This window comes from Lactuca sativa, chromosome 3, assembly GCF_002870075.4.
Source record: "Lactuca sativa cultivar Salinas chromosome 3, Lsat_Salinas_v11, whole genome shotgun sequence".
NCBI lineage: Eukaryota > Viridiplantae > Streptophyta > Magnoliopsida > Asterales > Asteraceae > Lactuca > Lactuca sativa.
This window is the reverse complement of record NC_056625.2, coordinates 68,214,966-68,237,108: the sequence shown is the minus strand read 5'-3', so window position 1 is coordinate 68,237,108 and position 22,143 is coordinate 68,214,966. Positions and strand designations below refer to the sequence as shown.

Sequence of the window (22,143 nt, the reverse complement as noted above, 5' to 3'; positions counted from 1 at the left end):
AAGCCCACGACGTGGCACGGGTGTTCCAGAAGATAAACATTGCGACGCGGAGGATTTCTTTGAAGGATACAGATTGCTTGAAGCCCACGACGTGGCACATCTGGCCACGACGTGGCGTGGGTTTTTGAGGATTATATAAGTCCTCCTGATTATTACGAAAGAGAGAAGCTTTTGGCAGAAGAAAGGAATTCCAGAAGACGATTTGGAACGAAAGAAAGGTTCTGGAAGAGGGTTTTCAACACCAAAAGAAGTAAAGGTTTATATTTTAGTTCAATAAGAACATGTCTTTCATTAGTTTTAGCTGTTTTGGTTTAGTTGCTATGATGAGCAGCTGAATCTAGCTACTCTTGTTTAGCTAGATGAAGCTTTGAACTTATGAATAGTTATATGCTTATGGTTTAAGTTTAGTTGGTAAAAATTGCTTGTGTTTGATTTGTATAACCTAGCATGCTATTATTTGTTTATCTAATTGCTTGATTGCATGTTCTGTGTAGCTTAGTGACCATTAAATTGCATGAACCTGTTTACCTAATGATTTAGTGAACATTGAATTGTTAGAGCTGGGATTGACCAATCTTAGTTAGTAATTAGAATAAATAAAGCCTAGCTGTGCTAGAGAACGTGTATTGTGACCATAATTGCATTTATACAACAAATCTTACATAGCATATTTACATTCATAATTAGTTATGTGTTTAATTATGTGTGAACATACATGGTTTGACATGAATTAGTTAATTATTGGTAAGATAGAACTAAATTACTAATACAACTAAAAACCAACTTAATAATCCGTAATCATTAGCTAGCCATAAGGGAGAAGTGGATTCAAACTAAACAAGAGTGTGTTTTTATTTATTGAATTTGATTTAAGTTCATCTGATCTTGTAAAATCAGATAAAACCCCTTTTAAACTTGTTAATAAATTAGGTTAATTTAATAGTAAGTAAATTAATTAGAACACCGTTCCTTGTGATCGACACCAGACTTACCCAAGCTATACTATAATCTGACTAGGTACACTGCCTATAAGTGCATAGTTAGTTAAGTTTGTTAGGTTATAAATATTAAAATTAGTGAGTACTTTTGTGCACATCAAGTTTTTGGCGCCGTTGCCGGGGAACGGCTTAGTTTTTAGCTTATTTATTTGCATTAAATTGATCGATCCTTCTTGTGGAGTAAAAACCCACAAAAAAAGTTAATTTTTCAGCAAAATAATTTTTTTTATTCCAAGAGTCCACGACGTGGCACTACTCTGGGCACGACGTGGACAGTAAAAACTAGATTTTTTTTTGAAGATTAGTTTTTCTTATTTTAGTTCAGTTTTACGTTTTTAGTTTAGCAAATTGCAGGAGTTCATGACCAGAAGCTCAAACACACACTTGGTGCCACAACTTGAAGACCCCGAGTCTGTACTTCACAAGAAAAAGACGCCCCTGCAAGAACTGAAGTCAGCTTTTTCTAGGAAGTCGGGAAAGAAGACAGGAGAGTCAAGTTCATCAACGAAGCACAAGAGCAATCTTGAGCATTTGGATCATACACCCGTCCAGACCGAGTCCGAAAGCGATACCGAGCCAGAATTTGAAGAACACACAAGCGAACCCGAGAACGAGCCAAGGAACGAGATGGCAACGATTGAGGAAATGTCCATGGGAGCTTACAAGAAGCGGATCCAAGAAGATGTGGGTCCCGGTTTAGTCCAACCCACAATAGCTGCCACTGCCACATTCGAGCTGAAGGGACACATATTGACCGCACTGAAGGACATCCCATTTTTCGGGAAAGATCATGAGGATGGTTTTAAGCATCTAGATGAAGTCAACGACATTGCGGATTACTTCAATGTCCCAAATGTCAATAGAAACACAGTCTTGCTTAGGATGCTTCCCATCACTTTCAAAGGAGCTACTTAGGAGTGGTTGAAAGCACTCCCACCGGGTATAATCACCACTTGGGCTCAAATGCGTGAGCAATTCCTGGACCAGTTTTGCCCGCCATCCAAGATAGCCAAACTCAAGAAGGAAATAACCAACTTTGAGCAACATCCGGGGGAATCACTATATGAAGCATGGGAGCGGTACAAGGGCTTGCTCAGAAATTGCCCTCAATATGACCTAAATGTGCAGCAAGAGATGTCAATCTTTTATGATGGGGTCAATGTGATGACAAGACAACTCCTTGATTCTCAATGACCGTTGACAAAGAAAAATCCAAGGGAGGTTAAGGAGCTAATTGAAGAATTCGCGAAACACTCTCGCGAATACCACAACCCAAGGCAAGATGGAATCAAAGGCGGTGGAGGGGCCCTAACTGAAGAAATTGCAGTTGTCATGGCCATGCTGAATAACATGGATCGCAGGATAACACAAATGGACCAGTCGATACATGCCATAAGAGTGGGGTGCAAGAGATGCAGTGATCCACACTTGACCAAGGACTGCAATATAGATGAGTTTGGGAACATAAGAGCTCAAGTGTGCTACTCTAGTGGGGATAAGTTTGATGAGGACTGGAGGAAACCGAAGAAGGAGTGGCTGCCATATGAAGAGTATAAGAAGCAAAAAGAAGAGAAATATAGGCAGACAAGTCGAGCCCTTTATCAAAAGGAGCAGCCACCGGCCGAGAAGAAACCCGACCTAGAGAGCATTTTAATGAAGTTTATGGAGGCTTCGGAAAAGAGACACGATGCCACTGATTCCGCCATCATGGAACAACAAACTTTGATAAAGAACCAGCAAGCCTCCATCCATAACCTTGAAGTACAATTTGGTCAACTAGCCACTCTAGTTCATGAAAAATTGTCCCCGAAGAATCCCGAAGTAAAGACCCAATCTCACGTAATGGCCATCGATAATGAAGAAGATACAATATCTGAGTTCCTGGAGGCATTGGAAGAAGAACCGCAGCAGCCCAAGAAATCAAGGATCGAAAATGGAGAAAGTGCTGAACCAAGCTCGCCACGATGTGGCACTCCTCTAGCCACAACGTGGCGCATGTCTGATCAAAAACCTTTTGAGCCCGTTCCAGCTTATCAGCCACCTTTGCCATTTCCCACCCGAGCTGCACTTAGTCTACTAGAGAAGGAGCATTTAGAGTATGTAAAGCATGTGAAGGGGATCCCAATTAATACCCCCTTTGTCGAATCCTTATCCAAAGCTCCCGAGAACCAGAAATTACTGCAAGACTTGATAGATACTCGAAGGCAATTAAAGAAGCTGTCTACAGTGATTCTAAGTGAACAAACTTCAAAAGCTGTGTTGGGAGAAACACCAGAAAAGATGGGGGATCCTGGACGCCTCACTCTTCCATGTGAGTTTGGGAATAAAATGAAGGTCAATGCTTTAGCCGATTCTGGGGCTAGCATTAATCTAATGCCTTTTTCATTTTATCAAAAATTGGAGATTAAGAAGATGAAGGATACAAAAATGAAGATTCACATGGCGAATCGTTCGGTGACAACCCCGCGGCATCGTGGAGGATATTTTGGTAAAAATTGGAAAATTTGTTTTTCCGATAGACTTTTTAGTCTTAGACATGAAAGAAGATCCAGATGTTCAAATAATCCTTGGCCGGCCATTGCTTAACACTGCTGGAGCCCTTGTTGATATCCGCAAGTCTAAGCTCACTTTGAGGGTTGGAGATAACAAAGAAGTCTTTGGGATAAAAGATGACTTTCAAGAAGATAAAGAAGAGGTGTTCACAATTAATGAAGAGAATGAACTAGAAGAACTGGAAAAACTTATGGAAGAAGAGATAAAGGCAGTTCATCAAGTCAAGAGGACAAAACCGGGGGCATCTGTTCCGTATTTGATTGAAGTCATAGCTTACAAGAGCCCGCCTTCTTGGGTGAGCGAAGAGGACAAGGAAATGACAAGTGATGAAGAGGAGGTCACTTCAAGAGTAATAAAGCCAGTGGTGAAAGAGGAGGAGAATGCTATGGAATGCAAGGAACAAACGAAGGGCACAAAACGCAAGCCTGAAGAAGATGGAAAAGTTAAAAAGGAAAATTCAAAGAAGGTGTATAAAAGGAGAGTTGAAGCTTACAAACGGCGATTCAAGGAACAAAAGATCCTAGTGGTAGACTCTTCCGAAGATTCAACGTAGAAGGCATGGAGTCCAGCTCAAGACTCCAAGAAAAAGAAGCGCTTCTCGGGAGGCAACTCGAGCTTGGTTTGCATTTTCTTTTCTTTTAAATTTTTTTTAGCTTTTAATTAGGAAGGACATCAATTCATCATCTAAAAAACTGATAATTGGAAAGAATTAGTTGTGGGGAACTTTAAATAATGAATGATATGCAAAGTAATTAGTTAATATGTTAGAGTTTATTAAAATTTTGCATTTGGCAGTTCCACGACGTGGGCATAGCCAGCCACGTCGTGGGTCGAAATGGAAATACGGGACTATAAAACATATTTAAGGTCCACGACGTGGGCATAGCCAGCCACGTCGTGGCCTTTAAAAAATCAGGGGGGACCATTTCTTTAAAACCCTTTGACCGATAATTCCCAATCATATTGGAAGTTGTCGCAAGAACGAGGACAACAAAACCCCACAGCCAATTTCTTAATCTACTTCCAATTTCCTTGCAAGATCTTGCCAATTAATCTACTTGGTATGTGTTTTACTCATTATTTTGTAGTTATTTCTTCCAATTTCAAGTTTTCATGGTTAGGGTTTGTATGATTCATGAAATTGGTTGAATCTAGTGGTTGATTTTAGATTGCATGTCATTTAGATGTCCATAGGAACAAACCCTAAGCACTAATTTTGGTAGAAATCGCTTATAAAATGACCGATCCATAAGTTGTTTGCGATGCGGCCCACGACGTGGCATAGCCTGGCCACGTCGTGACTTCTGGCAGACCCATTTAATATGTTTTAATGCTTTGGATGTTTGCTTTTGTATGCAGAAATGGGACCACGACGAGCTGTTCGATAGGAGGAAAACCCGATAGATGTAGCAAGCATACATCCCTTATACCAGTTTCCTCAAAACATTCCCCGACCGTTGCTAACTACATACGAGAATTGGCTTGGATGGCTGTATAATAGGAGTTTGCAATAGCCCCAATTATCGATTGGGGATGGCTTGGTGGAGTGGGAATGGTAGCTGAGTTGGAATGTTATTGGTCGAAGACTTATGTGGGAGATCAATTTTCGTTCACTTGTCACAGGTGGAGGAATTTGTTTGCCATTCAAGAACCTGTGTATCAGGAATTATCGGTGGAGTTTTTCTCTACCGTATGCTTCAAGGAACGCACCCTTGATTTCACCTACAACCGGGCACTCGTGTTTTGTTTGGGTGGTGTATATCGAGAGTGTAGTCTTCGGGAATTTGCTTGGCGTATGGGGCTCTATACAGAAGTGGAGACGTAATCTCCGTTTTTCATTCTGTTCTTGCTTGGATGTGTTCGAGATTTTGCTCCCGGTACTTTGGATGTGCAGTTTTTGCGGGGCATTTCTAACAATGAGTACAACACTCGTGACTCGAGTGAGTCACCAATTCGGAATCCTGTTTTCCGATTTTTGCACCACCTTATCACTTTTTCAATAAATCACAAACATCATGGTGATAAAGTCCCCATTCAGAATCTATTTTACTTATGGACTCTTATTACCCCGGGAGTTTGTTGTGATTTACCTTATATGTTGGCGAGGTTCATGGGGAAGAAAACGGCCAATTCTAGGCCTGGGAGCCCGATTACTGTGGGGCATTTGGTTACTCGCCTGGCTAGGTCATATCATATTTTGAACCATGACTTTGTGAGGAATCTTACTCGATTCCCGGATACAGACTTGACCATTCAAGTATTGGGTGTTATGCGAGCGGTGGTGAATATCGGGGGTCGTTTTGTTATACCGACGATAGATGACGAGCAGGAGGAGGTGCAGCCAGGACAGCAACCACCAGCCAAACCGCGGCGTCGAAATGTGCGGGCTAGAGGTAAAGTCGAGAGAGAACGTGCTGCTTCGCAATATGTACAGGGAGTGCCCACCGACCCTTTTCAGAGTCGGGTGGGAACGTATTTTGATAATCTACGGGGGCATGCCATTTACCATATCCAGCTTACTGAGGGTATTTATTTGCATCTGGGTGTGACCCGACCACCTTCTATGCCACCACAGTATCCCTATTTTCCGACATGGGAGGAGCTATGGTGTCCGCAGAATGACGGGGCAGGGCCATGTGGAGCACAAGATCAATATGATGATTGATTTTATTTTCTCTTTTGTTTTGTTTTTGAGTAGTTTTTTTTATTTTGAATTTGGTGTGTGATCTAAAACATTCTTAAACTATGATGTTATTTTTTTCTTTTGGGTTGATCCATTATCAGATTAGCATTGGAATTCCAAGGAGCATAAAAGGTTAACTTTCGAGTCGTGTTTGTCAAAGGAGCTTAGAGTCGTGAGTCGGAACTCACAATTCAAGATAAGTGTGGGGTGTATTAGGAGAGAGGTTATAGTTGGGAAATATATTTGCATAGAAGCGTCTGAAACCAGTTAGCCATTTGTCAAAGTTGCTAGAGTAAATAAAACAAATAAGCCATTTTCTGCTGATGCCCAGTTTCCACGACGTGGAATCCTTACCGCCATGTCGTGGCATTATTGCAATTAAAGAAATTCAGCATTTTGGTGTTTGTGGTTTCAACCCATATCAGGACGTGGCCAGTCACCTGCCATGACATGACCCAGTTTATCATTAGCCACATTTTTTTCTTACAAATACCCACTTTGAAGAATTGAAGTTTCGAGTCATGTTCGTGGTTTATTTACGTATTCAACCAGTTCTACACCAAGTTTCTATTTTTGGAGGTCCAATTGCACGTTTTCCACACTTTTGGAGATGCTTACGCCACTATCCCAGGGGAGTCTGTTCCTTTTTCTCCCTTTTCTTTCATTTTGATTTATTTTTATGAATACAATGAGGGCATTGTATGAAATAAGTGTGGGGTAGGGGTAGAAAAAGTAAGTTGCTAGAAAATCATAGAATTTGATAGTAAAAATTGAAAATTTTGAAAATTTTGAATAATTGAATCTAGTAATAATAAGTTGAGCTATAATTGCTAGTATTATGTGGGATGATCCGATGAAATTTCAAATGTTTAGTTGAGCCAATATACGTTATAGTGCATTTGTGGCCTCCTTTATTTTAGTGAAATCATGGAACAAAAACATAACCCCACTTGGTTTGAGGGATGCAATATGTTTAGCAGCCTAAACCTGAAATGTAACCACAAAAATTATTATCATTAACCGATAAAGGTTGAGGTTGAGCGCCTCTGCTTAAGCATGTAGGTTTTGAGTGAAAAGAAAAAAAAAGTGAGGTACATGTAAAGAAAAAAAAAAGAAAAGAGAGAATTACGAGAAAAGTGTGAAGAATTTTGGAGCAAATAAAGTGAAGATCAAAAGATCAAAATTCCAAGAAATTCAAAAGGCTGAAGATACCAAGAAATCAAATCAAATAAGGTGGTGAATTCAAAAGAAATCAAAGATCAAATTATCAAGGAAGTGAAGAATTCCAAAAGAGCTCCATAGTGGTATCGAAAAATTGTAATTCTAGATTATGTATGCTTAGGTTGCTCAACTAAAAATACCTTGAGGATAAGGAGGTTTTATGAGGATGGATTCGGAGGGTTGCATAAAATGAGCATTGTTCGGAAAAAGTGGGCGAGTGTTTATGAAGATTGTGAGTATTTAAAGTATGGAGGTACTTTAGGAATATTTTAGACACAAAAGCATGCGTTGAGGTCTTGGCATAATGACTGAACTAGAGTCGAATTGTTTTGTGTGGTGTTAGTAGTTAAGAATTAAGTTTAAATTTGCTTGAGGGCAAGCAAAGCCTAAGTGTGGGGTATTTTGATATTGCCATATTTATACTTATTTTTAGGCAATATTTAAGTACATTTTTATTAATAAAGTGGTAATATGTTTAGAATAATGATACTTATGACTTTAAATTGTTATTTTCAGTCAATATAAAGGATTTTCAAAGAGAGGGACCAAAAATGCCAAAATGTGGAACATGGGAGGCTTGAAAGACAAGAAAATAATAAATTCATGATAGACACTCAATTCACGACGTGGCGATGAAGCCCACGACGTGGCACGGGTGTTCCAGAAGATAAACATTGCGACGCGGAGGATTTCTTTAAAGGATACAGATTGCTTGAAGCCCACGACGTGGCACATCTGGCCACGACGTGGCGCGGGTTTTTGAGGATTATATAAGTCCTCCTGATTATTACGAAAGAGAGAAGCTTTTGGCAGAAGAAAGGAATTCCAAAAGACGATTTGGAATGAAAGAAAGGTTCTGGAGGAGGGTTTTCAACACCAAAAGAAGTAAAGGTTTATATTTTAGTTCAATAAGAACATGTCTTTCATTAGTTTTAGCTGTTTTGGTTTAGTTGCTATGATGAGCAGCTGAATCTAGCTACTCTTGTTTAGCTAGATGAAGCTTTGAACTTATGAATAGTTATATGCTTATGGTTTAAGTTTAGTTGGTAAAAATTGCTTGTGTTTGATTTGTATAACCTAGCATGCTATTATTTGTTTATCTAATTGCTTGATTGCATGTTCTGTGTAGCTTAGTGACCATTAAATTGCATGAACCTGTTTACCTAATGATTTAGTGAACATTGAATTGTTAGAGCTGGGATTGACCAATCTTAGTTAGTAATTAGAATAAATAAAGGCTAGCTGTGCTAGAGAACGTGTATTGTGACCATAATTGCATTTATACAACAAATCTTACATAGCATATTTACATTCATAATTAGTTATGTGTTTAATTATGTGTGAACATACATGGTTTGACATGAATTAGTTAATTATTGGTAAGATAGAACTAAATTACTAATACAACTAAAAACCAACTTAATAATCTGTAATCATTAGCTAGCCATAAGGGAGAAGTGGATTCAAACTAAACAAGAGTGTGTTTTTATTTATTGAATTTGATTTAAGTTCATCTGATCTTGTAAAATCAGATAAAACCCCTTTTAAACTTGTTAATAAATTAGGTTAATTTAATAGTAAGTAAATTAATTAGAACACCGTTCCTTGTGATCGACACCAGACTTACCCAAGCTATACTATAATCTGACTAGGTACACTGCCTATAAGTGCATAGTTAGTTAAGTTTGTTAGGTTATAAATATTAAAATTAGTGAGTACTTTTGTGCACATCAAGTTTTTGGCGCCGTTGTCGTGGAACGGCTTAGTTTTTAGCTTATTTATTTGCATTAAATTGATCGATCCTTCTTGTGGAGTAAAAACCCACAAAAAAAGTTAATTTTTCAGCAAAATAATTTTTTTTATTCCAAGAGTCCACGACGTGGCACTACTCTGGCCACGACGTGGACAGTAAAAACTAGATTTTTTTTTGAAGATTAGTTTTTCTTATTTTAGTTCAGTTTTACGTTTTTAGTTTAGCAAATTGCAGGAGTTCATGACCAGAAGCTCAAACACACACTTGGTGCCACCACTTGAAGACCCCGAGTCTGTACTTCACAAGAAAAAGACGCCCCTGCAAGAACTGAAGTCAGCTTTTTCTAGGAAGTCGGGAAAGAAGACAGGAGAGTCAAGTTCATCAACGAAGCACAAGAGCAATCTTGAGCATTTGGATCATACTCCCGTCCAGACCGAGTCCGAAAGCGATACCGAGCCAAAATTTGAAGAACACACAAGCGAACCCGAGAACGAGCCAAGGAACGAGATGGCAACGATTGAGGAAATGTCCATGGGAGCTTACAAGAATTGGATTCGAGAAGATGTGGGTCCCGGTTTAGTCCAACCGACAATACCTGCCACTGCCACATTCGAGCTGAAGGGACACATATTGACCGCACTGAAGGACATCCCATTTTTCGGGAAAGATCATGAGGATGGTTTTAAGCATCTAGATGAAGTCAACGACATTGCGGATTACTTCAATGTCCCAAATGTCAATAGAAACACAGTCTTGCTTAGGATGCTTCCCATCACTTTCAAAGGAGCTGCTTAGGAGTGGTTGAAAGCACTCCCACCGGGTATAATCACCACTTGGGCTCAAATGCGTGAGCAATTGCTGGACCAGTTTTGCCCGCCATCCAAGATAGCCAAACTCAAGAAGGAAATAACCAACTTTGAGCAACATCCGGGGGAATCACTATATGAAGCATGGGAGCGGTACAAGGGCTTGCTCAGAAATTGCCCTCAATATGACCTAAATGTGCAGCAAGAGATGTCAATCTTTTATGATGGGGTCAATGTGATGACAAGACAACTCCTTGATTCTCAAGGACCGTTGACAAAGAAAAATCCAAGGGAGGTTAAGGAGCTAATTGAAGAATTCGCGAAACACTCTCGCAAATACCACAACCCAAGGCAAGATGGAATCAAAGGCGGTGGAGGGGCCCAAACTGAAGAAATTGCAGTTGTCATGGCCATGCTGAATAACATGGATCGCAGGATAACACAAATGGACCAGTCGATACATGCCATAAGAGTGGGGTGCGAGAGATGCAGTGATCCACACTTGACCAAGGACTGCAATATAGATGAGTTTGGGAACATAAGAGCTCAAGTGTGCTACTCTAGTGGGGATAAGTTTGATGAGGACTGGAGGAAACCGAAGAAGGAGTGGCTGCCATATGAAGAGTATAAGAAGCAAAAAGAAGAGAAATATAGGCAGACAGGTCGAGCCCTTTATCAAAAGGAGCAGCCACCGGCCGAGAAGAAACCCGACCTAGAGACCATTTTAATGAAGTTTATGGAGGCTTCGGAAAAGAGACACGATGCCACTGATTCCGCCATCATGGAACAACAAACTTTGATAAAGAACCAACAAGCCTCCATCCATAACCTTGAAGTACAATTTGGTCAACTAGCCACTCTAGTTCATGAAAAATTGTCCCCGAAGAATCCCGAAGTAAAGACCCAATCTCACGTAATGGCCATCGATACTGAAGAAGATACAATATCTGAGTTCCTGGAGGCATTGGAAGAAGAACCGCAGCAGCCCAAGAAATCAAGGATCGAAAATGGAGAAAGTGCTGAACCAGGCTCGCCACGATGTGGCACTCCTCTAGCCACAACGTGGCGCATGTCTGATCAAAAACCTTTTGAGCCCGTTCCAGCTTATCAGCCACCTTTGCCATTTCCCACCCGAGCTGCACTTAGTCTACTAGAGAAGGAGCATTTAGAGTATGTAAAGCATGTGAAGGGGATCCCAATTAATACCCCCTTTGTCGAATCCTTATCCAAAGCTCCCGAGAACCAGAAATTACTGCAAGACTTGATAGATACTCGAAGGAAATTAAAGAAGCTGTCTACAGTGATTCTAAGTGAACAAACTTCAAAAGCTGTGTTGGGAGAAACACCAGAAAAGATGGGGGATCCTGGACGCCTCACTCTTCCATGTGAGTTTGGGAATAAAATGAAGGTCAATGCTTTAGCCGATTCTGGGGCTAGCATTAATCTAATGCCTTTTTCATTTTATCAAAAATTGGAGATTAAGAAGATGAAGGATACAAAAATGAAGATTCACATGGCGAATCGTTCGGTGACAACCCCGCGGCATCGTGGAGGATATTTTGGTAAAAATTGGAAAATTTGTTTTTCCAATAGACTTTTTAGTCTTAGACATGAAAGAAGATCCAGATTTTCAAATAATCCTTGGCCGGCCATTGCTTAACACTGCTGGAGCCCTTGTTGATATCCGCAAGTCTAAGCTCACTTTGAGGGTTGGAGATGACAAAGAAGTCTTTGGGATAAAAGATGACTTTCAAGAAGATAAAGAAGAGGTGTTCACAATTAATGAAGAGAATGAACTAGAAGAACTGGAAAAACTTATGGAAGAAGAGATAAAGGCAGTTCATCATGTCAAGAGGACAAAACCGAGGGCATATGTTCCGTATTTGATTGAAGTCATAGCTTACAAGAGCCCGCCTTCTTGGGTGAGCGAAGAGGACAAGGAAATGACAAGTGATGAAGAGGAGGTCACTTCAAGAGTAATAAAGCCAGTGGTGAAAGAGGAGGAGAATGCTATGGAATGCAAGGAACAAACGAAGGGCACAAAACGCAAGCCTGAAGAAGATGGAAAAGTTAAAAAGGAAAATTCAAAGAAGGCGTATAAAAGGAGAGTTCAAGCTTACAAACGGCGATTCAAGGAACAAAAGATCCTAGTGGTAGACTCTTCCGAAGATTCAACGTAGAAGGCACGGAGTCCAGCTCAAGACTCCAAGAAAAAGAAGCGCTTCTCGGGAGGCAACTCGAGCTTGGTTTGCATTTTCTTTTCTTTTAAATTTTTTTTTAGCTTTTAATTAGGAAAGACATCAATTCATCATCTAAAAAACTGATAATTGGAAAGAATTAGTTGTGGGGAACTTTAAATAATGAATGCTATGCAAAGTAATTAGTTAATATGTTAGAGTTTATTAAAATCTTGCATTTGGCAGTTCCACGACATGGGCATAGCCAGCCACGTCGTGGGTCGAAATGGAAATACGGGACTATAAAACAGATTTAAGGTCCACGACGTGGGCATAGCCAGCCACGTCGTGGCCTTTAAAAAATCAGGGGGGACCATTTCTTTAAAACCCTTTGACCGATAATTCCCAATCATATTGGAAGCTGCCGCAAGAACGGGAACAACAAAACCCCACAGCCAATTTCTTAATCTACTTCCAATTTCCTTGCAAGATCTTGATGGGTTTTGGTCATAAGACATCCTATGTGCTCATACAAACCCTAAAGCTTGGATCTAGGTTTCTCTATTGTACATACTTTGAATCCAAGACTTGAACCCTAATTCTAGCATATGGAAATCAGAATTCACATGTAAATAGGTTTAGGAACATACCTTGATTGTTATATAGCAATAACAATCCAATTCCTCCTTGAATTGACCTTGGAAAGCAGAGAGTCACAAGTGTCACTCCTCTAATGGCTTACAAACACCATAAGCAAGTGGAGAAGGTATAAGGAGAGAGGAGGGAGGTTAGAATTCGTATTTGGCACTTCTTGGGAAGGGATACACGAATTCATGACCTTGGGGTTGTTTATATAGGTGTATAGATAGGGTTTCAGTCATTATCCTTATCTAGTTGATTATCCATTAAGCAACCAATAAGATAATCCTTGAATCCTTATCATACTCGAATTCTAAGGCTTTCCAACCTTAAATTCGTTCACCATACTTATAAGATAATCCTTACCTTATTTTGTAACTATCACATAATTACAATTCAGCCCCTTAAGTTTAATTAATTACACTTGATCACAAAATTAATTCTCAATTAATTATTGACCAATATTAATTAAACAAATATGATTTCTCCTTTAATATATCATCCTTATAACATATTAATAAATCATATTATCCTCTCTTTCTATTTATTTCTCCAATCAAGTTGCTTTGGTGAAGGCAACCCAAAAGGACCATGCACCATCGGGTCAAGTACATACCAAAATAGTTATGGACTTAGACACTAATCCAACAGTCTCCCACTTGGATAAGTCTAATAACTATTCTGCGTATGACTTCGGATCCCGATCTGCAATCGTAGCTTTCCAAAGCCGCTGTCAACTCTGATCATATCAAATACGCGTGTCCTTAGATAAGGGATCATATATTCCTCCATTCTAGATATCATATGAGATATGATTTCAAATCATTCTCTTTGTACTATATCTCGATTTCCGATTTATGACGACTGACTAATTGAACAAATCAAATTAGCCCTAGCCCGGCCGAGCATTTACGTTTGTCATCACTAAACCATCGAGGGGCCCAAAGATATCGCTTTTATTCTACTTTGGATAAAAGGAACGGATAAACTTTGATACAATGCTTGCTTGTACTTACGCACCGAATCACACACAACAATATGTTTTATAACACCAAGTTACTGGTGCGTTTACATATTATCAATGTGTAACCGATTTGCAAGATACAACTCACACATCTCGGTTTCAAGAATATAAGATGTTATCGTCTCACCAATCACTCGTGATACAATCCATGGAGTGATCCAAGTGAGCGTGGGTCTAATCCAATGCTCAAATCTCATTCATAAGCACTCATGAACGTTGCAGCAAACATTTGCTTATGTCTAATACTTTTCTAGACATTCCACACACCAATTCATGACAGTCTTCATTCATACCTACTTCCAACATATGAACGACTGTGGCCCGTTTGAATAATTCGATTATTCTTAATAAACTCAATTATTCTGGAAGTCAAAACATGCAAATGTGAAACACAAGAATAATACTAATCCCATATGGCCTCAAACCTTTGAGTATAAATAAAACACCTTTTATTTATCACCATATTGATTACTCATTATTTGTCGTTTCGGGTAATCAACTTCTTACTTGAATTCCAACACTTGTCTCATGCTCCTAGTATGTACACAATGTTTACCTATGGTTCTTACTTTGTGAAATAGATCACTTTGAACACATTTCCAATCATTCTCATTTCACAACTCCAAATCCTTTTCATAAGTGAAAGAATATCAAATATTTGCCACTTATAGAATATGCTAGATTCTAATCATTTTATGCAATGATCCTTTCGTAATGTCACTGCACTAAAGTCACAAAGACTATTGCCAATGATATTACAAGCTCCTCTATCGGAGATTGTCACAAGACAATTCCATAGACGTGATGTCTCTCACTCAAAGTACATTCTTTGAACATCCTTTTGCATAGAAGTTTCTAATCTAATCATAGATTTCTCAATATTCAATTCCCAATATGGACACACTTCCATATGTTCCATATGACAACTCATTCTTAATAGAATCTTATCTATTCGTAATGATGTCGATATGGTCCATCCAATATGGAAACATTTCCATATTTTCCAATACCATACTTCCAACTACTCATAAGTGACCAATCCTCGTCGAACTTGGATTGTCCTTTGATAGTTGTTTAATTATTTTAGTCAAAACCAATTCTAGTCCCTTTTCCCTCTAAATGCGCTCGACATTTGGAAAATTTTAGAATGGTCAAACATTAAAGCATTTGCAATCGATCCTATACCCGAAGCGTATGGGACACGACGCATAATGTTTTATTTGCTATGTTCTCAAAATTCGAATTGTGAAGAGGGATGTCGTAATCATAATCGAAATTTTAAGAACACACTTTGTACCTTTGACTAAATTTTATTAACATTCCTCAACCTAAACCTTTAGATTTGAAATGAAGCATAATATTCTCTCCCTTAATTATAGCAAAACAACTTTTCAACTATTGCGACTTTGCAAAGTATGACTCATGTTTTCTATAATTAATATTGCTAACCTTGCAATACTTTCCTTAATAATCATACAATCATAACTTTTATGCTCCCACTATCTTGATGATTATTATAAAACATAACACTTATGCTCCCACTAGCTTCGACATGTATTCATAAACATCTTAACTTTCAGAAAACAATGCTTATTGAATTTCTTAAGTTCATGTTTTTAGTGCTTAGTGCTTTGATGATCTTTTATCAAGGCTTCTTGAACTTATACACCTTTGCCTTAGATAGTTTATATGTGTGTGTAAACAATTGCCAAACCTCACAATTCAAATTATGGAAAGGGATGCCGTAACCATAATTGAATTCGAGAATGCAATTTTACAATCACTATCTTCTTAAAATCTTTCTTAGTGAAAGCATTTCTTCACAATCATTTTCATGAAGGAGGAAATCTTATGACACTTAGATTTGAGCGGTGTATGTGTTCTTATCCATGTGAATTTGTTAAAACTAAAGTTTAAGACAAATTCAAACTCTTATGGATCGAACTTTCTTGATCTCGATTTCTTGCCTTTATGGTAGCACAGCTGCCCACCATGTCTTCCAAGTAGTTAAGCAGCTCACCCTTTCCTATCAATGTACCTTTCATTGATTAAGGTGCTTTGCCTTTTATGCGTTCAAAATGAGAACTCATAGAACTCACATGCATAATTAACTCGATTGGATTGGCACAAAATCAAAATAATGTCAACACGATAGGTTGTAAACCTCAACTCGTGTGCTAGTGATTATCGATAAGGTTTATTTGATCTGTTCTTGAAACTATTCAAGACCATTAAGACTCCCACTGACTCCTTGACATATACGATTCTCTTGTCAAAACATTTCTTGACAAACAAATATTCAAGAGTTAGTGTAGCTTTTATCAAAACATTTCATAAATTGTACTTTAGTTGGCCTTTGTCTTACCCAAGACTTCACAACTTTCCACATTTGATGAATGTTTCAAACCTTCTTAAGACTTTTCACTCAATGTCACAATCTTAACTTTAAGACTTGTTTTGGAACGAAGTATGATTGACTTATTGATTTAACCATTTCTTCAATTCTTGATTCCTCTTCTTAGACATACAATTGTACTAAGACTCTCTTAGAGGATCAATTGAGACATGGTTCTTAATCATTAAGACCTATCATAAAGCATAAAAGCTGCTCTCTCTTCTTCTTAGAGTGGAGAAACTTTTATCTGTCTGCCTACTTGATTCTTCTTATTCGTTCTGCTATTGATCTAAACCCTTTAATCAATTCAGAATTACACTTAATCTTGTAAGTATAATCATATTTACTAAGCCTTTAGTAAATCATGACGAATATCTTGTTACTCTTATGGTGGACTTGATCAACACGCAACTTTGTGTGCTCGATCTCTTAGTCCTTCACTTGACACTTTGTCAACGAATTAGTCTAATTTCCAAATACGAAGTTTCTCATTCATCGTGCATCCACGTTGCATGATTCCAAGTTTCTGTCCAATTGAAACTTTGGGCGATGAGGAACTCTCCCTATTTGGTAAATTCTTGACATTTCCATAAATAACATAACTAAGAATCATATCCATTCGTTGTAGAAATATTCGAACATCAATTTTCATAATGATTTCATTGTAAGGAAATAAACAAATAAATAAACAAATGAATAAATACGTCGAACAAAATTTATTTTATTTATAAAAGCAGCGGAAAAATTTGTCCTTACAATGCAAAATCCATTGAAAACTATGTACAAAAGAAAATTTCTAACAACTCTATCATAACTTTCTAAGCTCAAAATCTAATCTTCAAGTCCATGCGATCAAGATCCATCTCTTGTGATTAGATTCATCTTGCTCTCTTATCAAGCTTCCTTTCTTTTCACCGACCCTACAAAACACTCAAATGTAATCTTATTACATCATGTATCAAGAATCAATGAGTAGGAACTTAATGGAGTTAGATAGTGGATTTTTACCTAAAGCGCAGTCATACCTTTGACTCTCCCATCTCTTAGATCTCTTAGGTAATTAAGGCAACTTCGTCTCCAATGCCCCTTCTCTTGGCAATAAAAGCAAATTGACTCTTTTGGAACAACACATGGAACTACTTCAGACATCGCCTTTCTCTTATGATCAAACTTTTCGATCATTGCATGTCTTTCATTGCCATTGTCTATATCCATAGAGTTCTTGAAGGCAGATTCACCAATCAATCTTGCTTTTCTATTGCGCCAAACCATTGTTGATTCGGCAACAATAAGCATATAGGTGAGATCTATAAGGCCACGTTGTGGTTCGTCATATAGTACTCTCTTACGAACTCACTATATAAGTTGGGAAGTGACTGAAGAACCCAATCAACAGCCATCTCTTCACTAACAACGGATCCCATCATTCTTAGTCTATCAATGCGCGACTTCATCCCTAGGACGTGTGCACACACCGACTTTCCTTCTTTATGTTTACTTGCCAAAAGGGCTTGAGTGATATTGAACCTTTCAATTTTACAATCTTGTGGGTTAGGGAGAATAATTGGAGGAGGAGGAAGTGACGCATGATTTCTTGTTCCTCGATCGAATCGTGGAATACCATCTTCATGTGGAATGCTTGTTCCACGGGATTTGGGAATACCATAGTTGTCGAACTTTGACATCTACAATACGGGAGAAAAGCGAATTCAAGTTAGTTGATAGATTAAATCCTTAGTAAATCACCCAAATGAAATACTAAGGCTAGGACCCAACACAATATTCTACAACTCGGGAGAGGGATGCCGTAACCCTAATTGCAGAATATTTGAAGGTAAGTGAATGACGATTCACTAATTTCCACCACGAAAAACGAAAAAGAAATTTAAGTTTTAAATCTATGAAAACTCCTAGATCCTTTGAGATTCATTGAACTTTCAATGGCATGTTTAAATCTCGATATGCCCCTCTAGTTTGTGACTGGGATGCCGAGGATCACAAAGCGGGTGTGAATAACCATGCAAACTACATGGTGCCCTCACATGTTACAGTCACCTATTCGATGTGCCGGTAAACCACACACGCTCCACCGAACTATGACCAACATTGAGTCACCCTTTGCTACCTTTGCTTAGACCCATTTAGTGTGCCGGTTAACCACACACGCTCCACTAACGTCTTCGCAAGGGCACAAAGTGTAATTTCATGGAATTGCATCAATTCACTTTTGCCTAAGTAACTAAGATTGGGAATTTTATAAAACATTTAGTTACTTGATAATTCATTATACTTATAATGGAAGGTTTCGTCCTATCCTACCCGTTCGGCTAACGACCCTCCACTAGTCAAGAGTGCGGTGGGTAAGAGTGGATACCCATTCAATCGCCATTTTATAGGCAATTTCCTTAAACACCCCTTATAGACCAGCTTCGTGAATGAGGCCTACTAACGGTAAGACTGACTTTTACTCATACATATACATAATGTTAGACTTTTAATGTTATATATAGTATAGGGTGTATTTTACACTTTAAAATATTAGGTGGTTCAATTTAACAATTATACTTTTAATTTACTTAAATTGTAAACCTAAACTTTTATGGATTTATTAAACCTCTTTAATTAAACACCTTAATTAGTTAATAAAACCATAAGGGTGTGATTTGAACCTTTTTCAAAACTATACTAGAGTTTTAGAATTTAACATTCCTAATTAAACTTTTAATCAACTTTTAAATTCCAAAACTTGAGGGCAAGTTTTGAAACCTTTTTCAAAACATTAGGGTTTCAACTATTTAAATTTCAAAACAACAAAACTTTTGGGGTTCAAATTTTAAACTATAAAACCTAAAAGGCCAAATATGAAACTTTTCACAACAACAAGGATCAAATAACAAATAATTCAAATTAACATTTAATCACATAATTATCCATATTTGATGATTTCTTGCAAAATAATTTATCAATTTACTTAAAATAATTAATCAATTATCTTATAAGGAAACAATTATCTTATTAATTGATAAATATCTTCAATTAGATTAAAACTATAGTCAAATATATCATATAATCGGATTAATATTAATCTAACATGATAAGATAACTATTCATAAGCAAAAACAGCAAGAAATCCCGAAGTACCCTCCTTCTGACGAGTTGACTCGTCGAGTCAGCCTTGGACTCGTCGAGTCACCCTGGACTCGGCGAGTTCAGCCATGGACTCGGCGAGTCCAGCCTCCAGAATGCAAAAAATCGAATTTTTCAGTTACAACAAGCATCAATACAATAGAAACCAATCAAGGCTCTGATACCACTGATGGGTTTTGGTCATAAGACATCCTATGTGCTCATACAAACCCTAAAGCTTGGATCTAGGTTTCTCTATTGTACATACTTTGAATCCAAGACTTGAACCCTAATTCTAGCATATGGAAATCAGAATTCACATGTAAATAGGTTTAGGAACATACCTTGATTGTTATATAGCAATAACAATCCAATTCCTCCTTGAATTGACCTTGGAAAGCAGAGAGTCACAAGTGTCACTCCTCTAATGGCTTACAAACACCATAAGCAAGTGGAGAAGGTATAAGGAGAGAGGAGGGAGGTTAGAATTCGTATTTGGCACTTCTTGGGAAGGGATACACGAATTCATGACCTTGGGGTTGTTTATATAGGTGTATAGATAGGGTTTCAGTCATTATCCTTATCTAGTTGATTATCCATTAAGCAACCAATAAGATAATCCTTGAATCCTTATCATACTCGAATTCTAAGGCTTTCTAACCTTAAATTCGTTCACCATACTTATAAGATAATCCTTACCTTATTTTGTAACTATCACATAATTACAATTCAGCCCCTTAAGTTTAATTAATTACACTTGATCACAAAATTAATTCTCAATTAATTATTGACCAATATTAATTAAACAAATATGATTTCTCCTTTAATATATCATCCTTATAACATATTAATAAATCATATTATCCTCTCTTTCTATTTATTTCTCCAATCAAGTTGCTTTGGTGAAGGCAACCCAAAAGGACCATGCACCATCGGGTCAAGTACATACCAAAATAGTTATGGACTTAGACACTAATCCAACAGATCTTGCCAATTAATCTACTTGGTATGTGTTTTACTTATTATTTTGTAGTTATTTCTTCCAATTTCAAGTTTTCATGGTTAGGGTTTCTATGATTCATGAAATTGGTTGAATCTAGTGGTTGATTTTAGATTGCATGTCATTTAGATGTCCATAGGAACAAACCCTAAGCACTAATTTTGGTAGAAATCGCTTATAAAATGACCGATCCATAAGCTGTTTGCGATGCGGCCCACGACATGGCATAGCCTGGCCACGTCGTGACTTCTGGCAGACCCATTTAATATGTTTTAATGCTTTGGATGTTTGCTTTTGTATGCAGAAATGGGACCACGACGAGCTGTTCTACAGGAGGAAAACCCGATAGATGTAGCAAGCATACATCTCTTATACCAGTTTCCTCAAAACATTCCCCGACCGTTGCTAACTACGTACGAGAATTGGCTTGGATGGCTGTATAATAGGGAGTTTGCAATAGCCCCAATTATCGATTGGGGATGGCTTGGTGGAGTGGGAATGGGAGCTGAGTTGGAATGTTATTGGTCGAAGACTTATGTGGGAGATCAATTTTCGTTCACTTGTCACAGGTGGAGGAATTTGTTTGCCATTCAGGAACCCGTGTATCGGGAATTATCGGTGGAGTTTTTCTCTACCGTATGCTTCGAGGAACGCACCCTTGATTTCACCTACAACCGGGCACTCGTGTTTTGTTTGGGTGGTGTATATCGAGAGTGTAGTCTTCGAGAATTTGCTTGGCGTATGGGGCTCTATACAAAAGTGGAGACGTAATATCCGTTTTTCATTCCGTTCTTGCTTGGATGTGTTCGAGATTTTGCTCCCGGTTGTTTGGATGTGCAGTTCTGGCGGGGCATTTCTAACCATGAGTACAACACTCGTGACTCGAGTGAGTCACAAATTCGGAATCCTGTTTTCCGATTTTTGCACCACCTTATCACTTTTTCAATAAATCACAAGCATCATGGTGATAAAGTCCCCATTCAGAATTTATTTTACTTATGAACTCTTATTACCCCGGGAGTTTGTTGTGATTTACCTTATATGTTGGCGAGGTTCATGGGGAAGAAAGCGGCCAATTCTAGGCCTAAGAGCCCGATTACTGGGGGGCATTTGGTTACTCGCCTGGCTAGGTCATATCATATTTTGAACCATGACTTTGTGAGGAATCTTACTCGATTCCCAGACACAGACTTGACCATTCAAGTCTTGGGTGTTATGCGAGCGGTGGTGAATATCGGGGGTCGTTTTGTCATACCGCCGATAGATGACGAACAGGAGGAGGTGCAGCCAGGACAGTAACCACCAGCCAAACCGCGGCGTCGGAATGTGCGGGCTAGAGGTAAATTCGAGAGAGAACGTGCTGCTTCGCAGTATGTGCAAGGAGTGCCCACCGACCCTTTTCAGAGTCGGGTGGGAACGTATTTGGATAATCTACGGGGGCATGCCATTTACCATACCCGGCTTACTAAGGGTATTTATTCGCATCTGGGTGTGACCCGACCACCTTCTATGCCACCACACTATCCCTATTTTCCGACATGGGAGGAGCTATGGTGTCCGCAGAATGACGGGGCAGGGCCAAGTGGAGCACAAGATCAATATGATGATTGACTTTATTTTCTCTTTTGTTTTGTTTTTCAGTAGTTTTTTTTTTATTTTGAATTTGGTGTGTGATGTAAAACATTCTTAAACTATGATGTTATTTTTTTTTCTTTTGGGTTGATCCATTATCAGATTAGCATTGGAATTCCAAGGAGCATAAAAGGTT

The 22,143-nt window shown here is 38.5% G+C and overlaps 2 non-coding genes across 2 annotated transcripts; both read right to left on the bottom strand.

Annotated features, from left to right (window-relative positions):
* Positions 1 to 2,009: 2,009 nt before the first annotated feature.
* On the bottom strand, positions 2,010 to 2,116 carry LOC128133138 (small nucleolar RNA R71). Its single transcript, XR_008231316.1, has one exon. It is a non-coding gene; the product is annotated as a small nucleolar RNA R71 (small nucleolar RNA).
* A 7,983-nt stretch (positions 2,117 to 10,099) lies between these two features.
* On the bottom strand, positions 10,100 to 10,206 carry LOC128133137 (small nucleolar RNA R71). Its single transcript, XR_008231315.1, has one exon. It is a non-coding gene; the product is annotated as a small nucleolar RNA R71 (small nucleolar RNA).
* Positions 10,207 to 22,143: the final 11,937 nt, after the last annotated feature.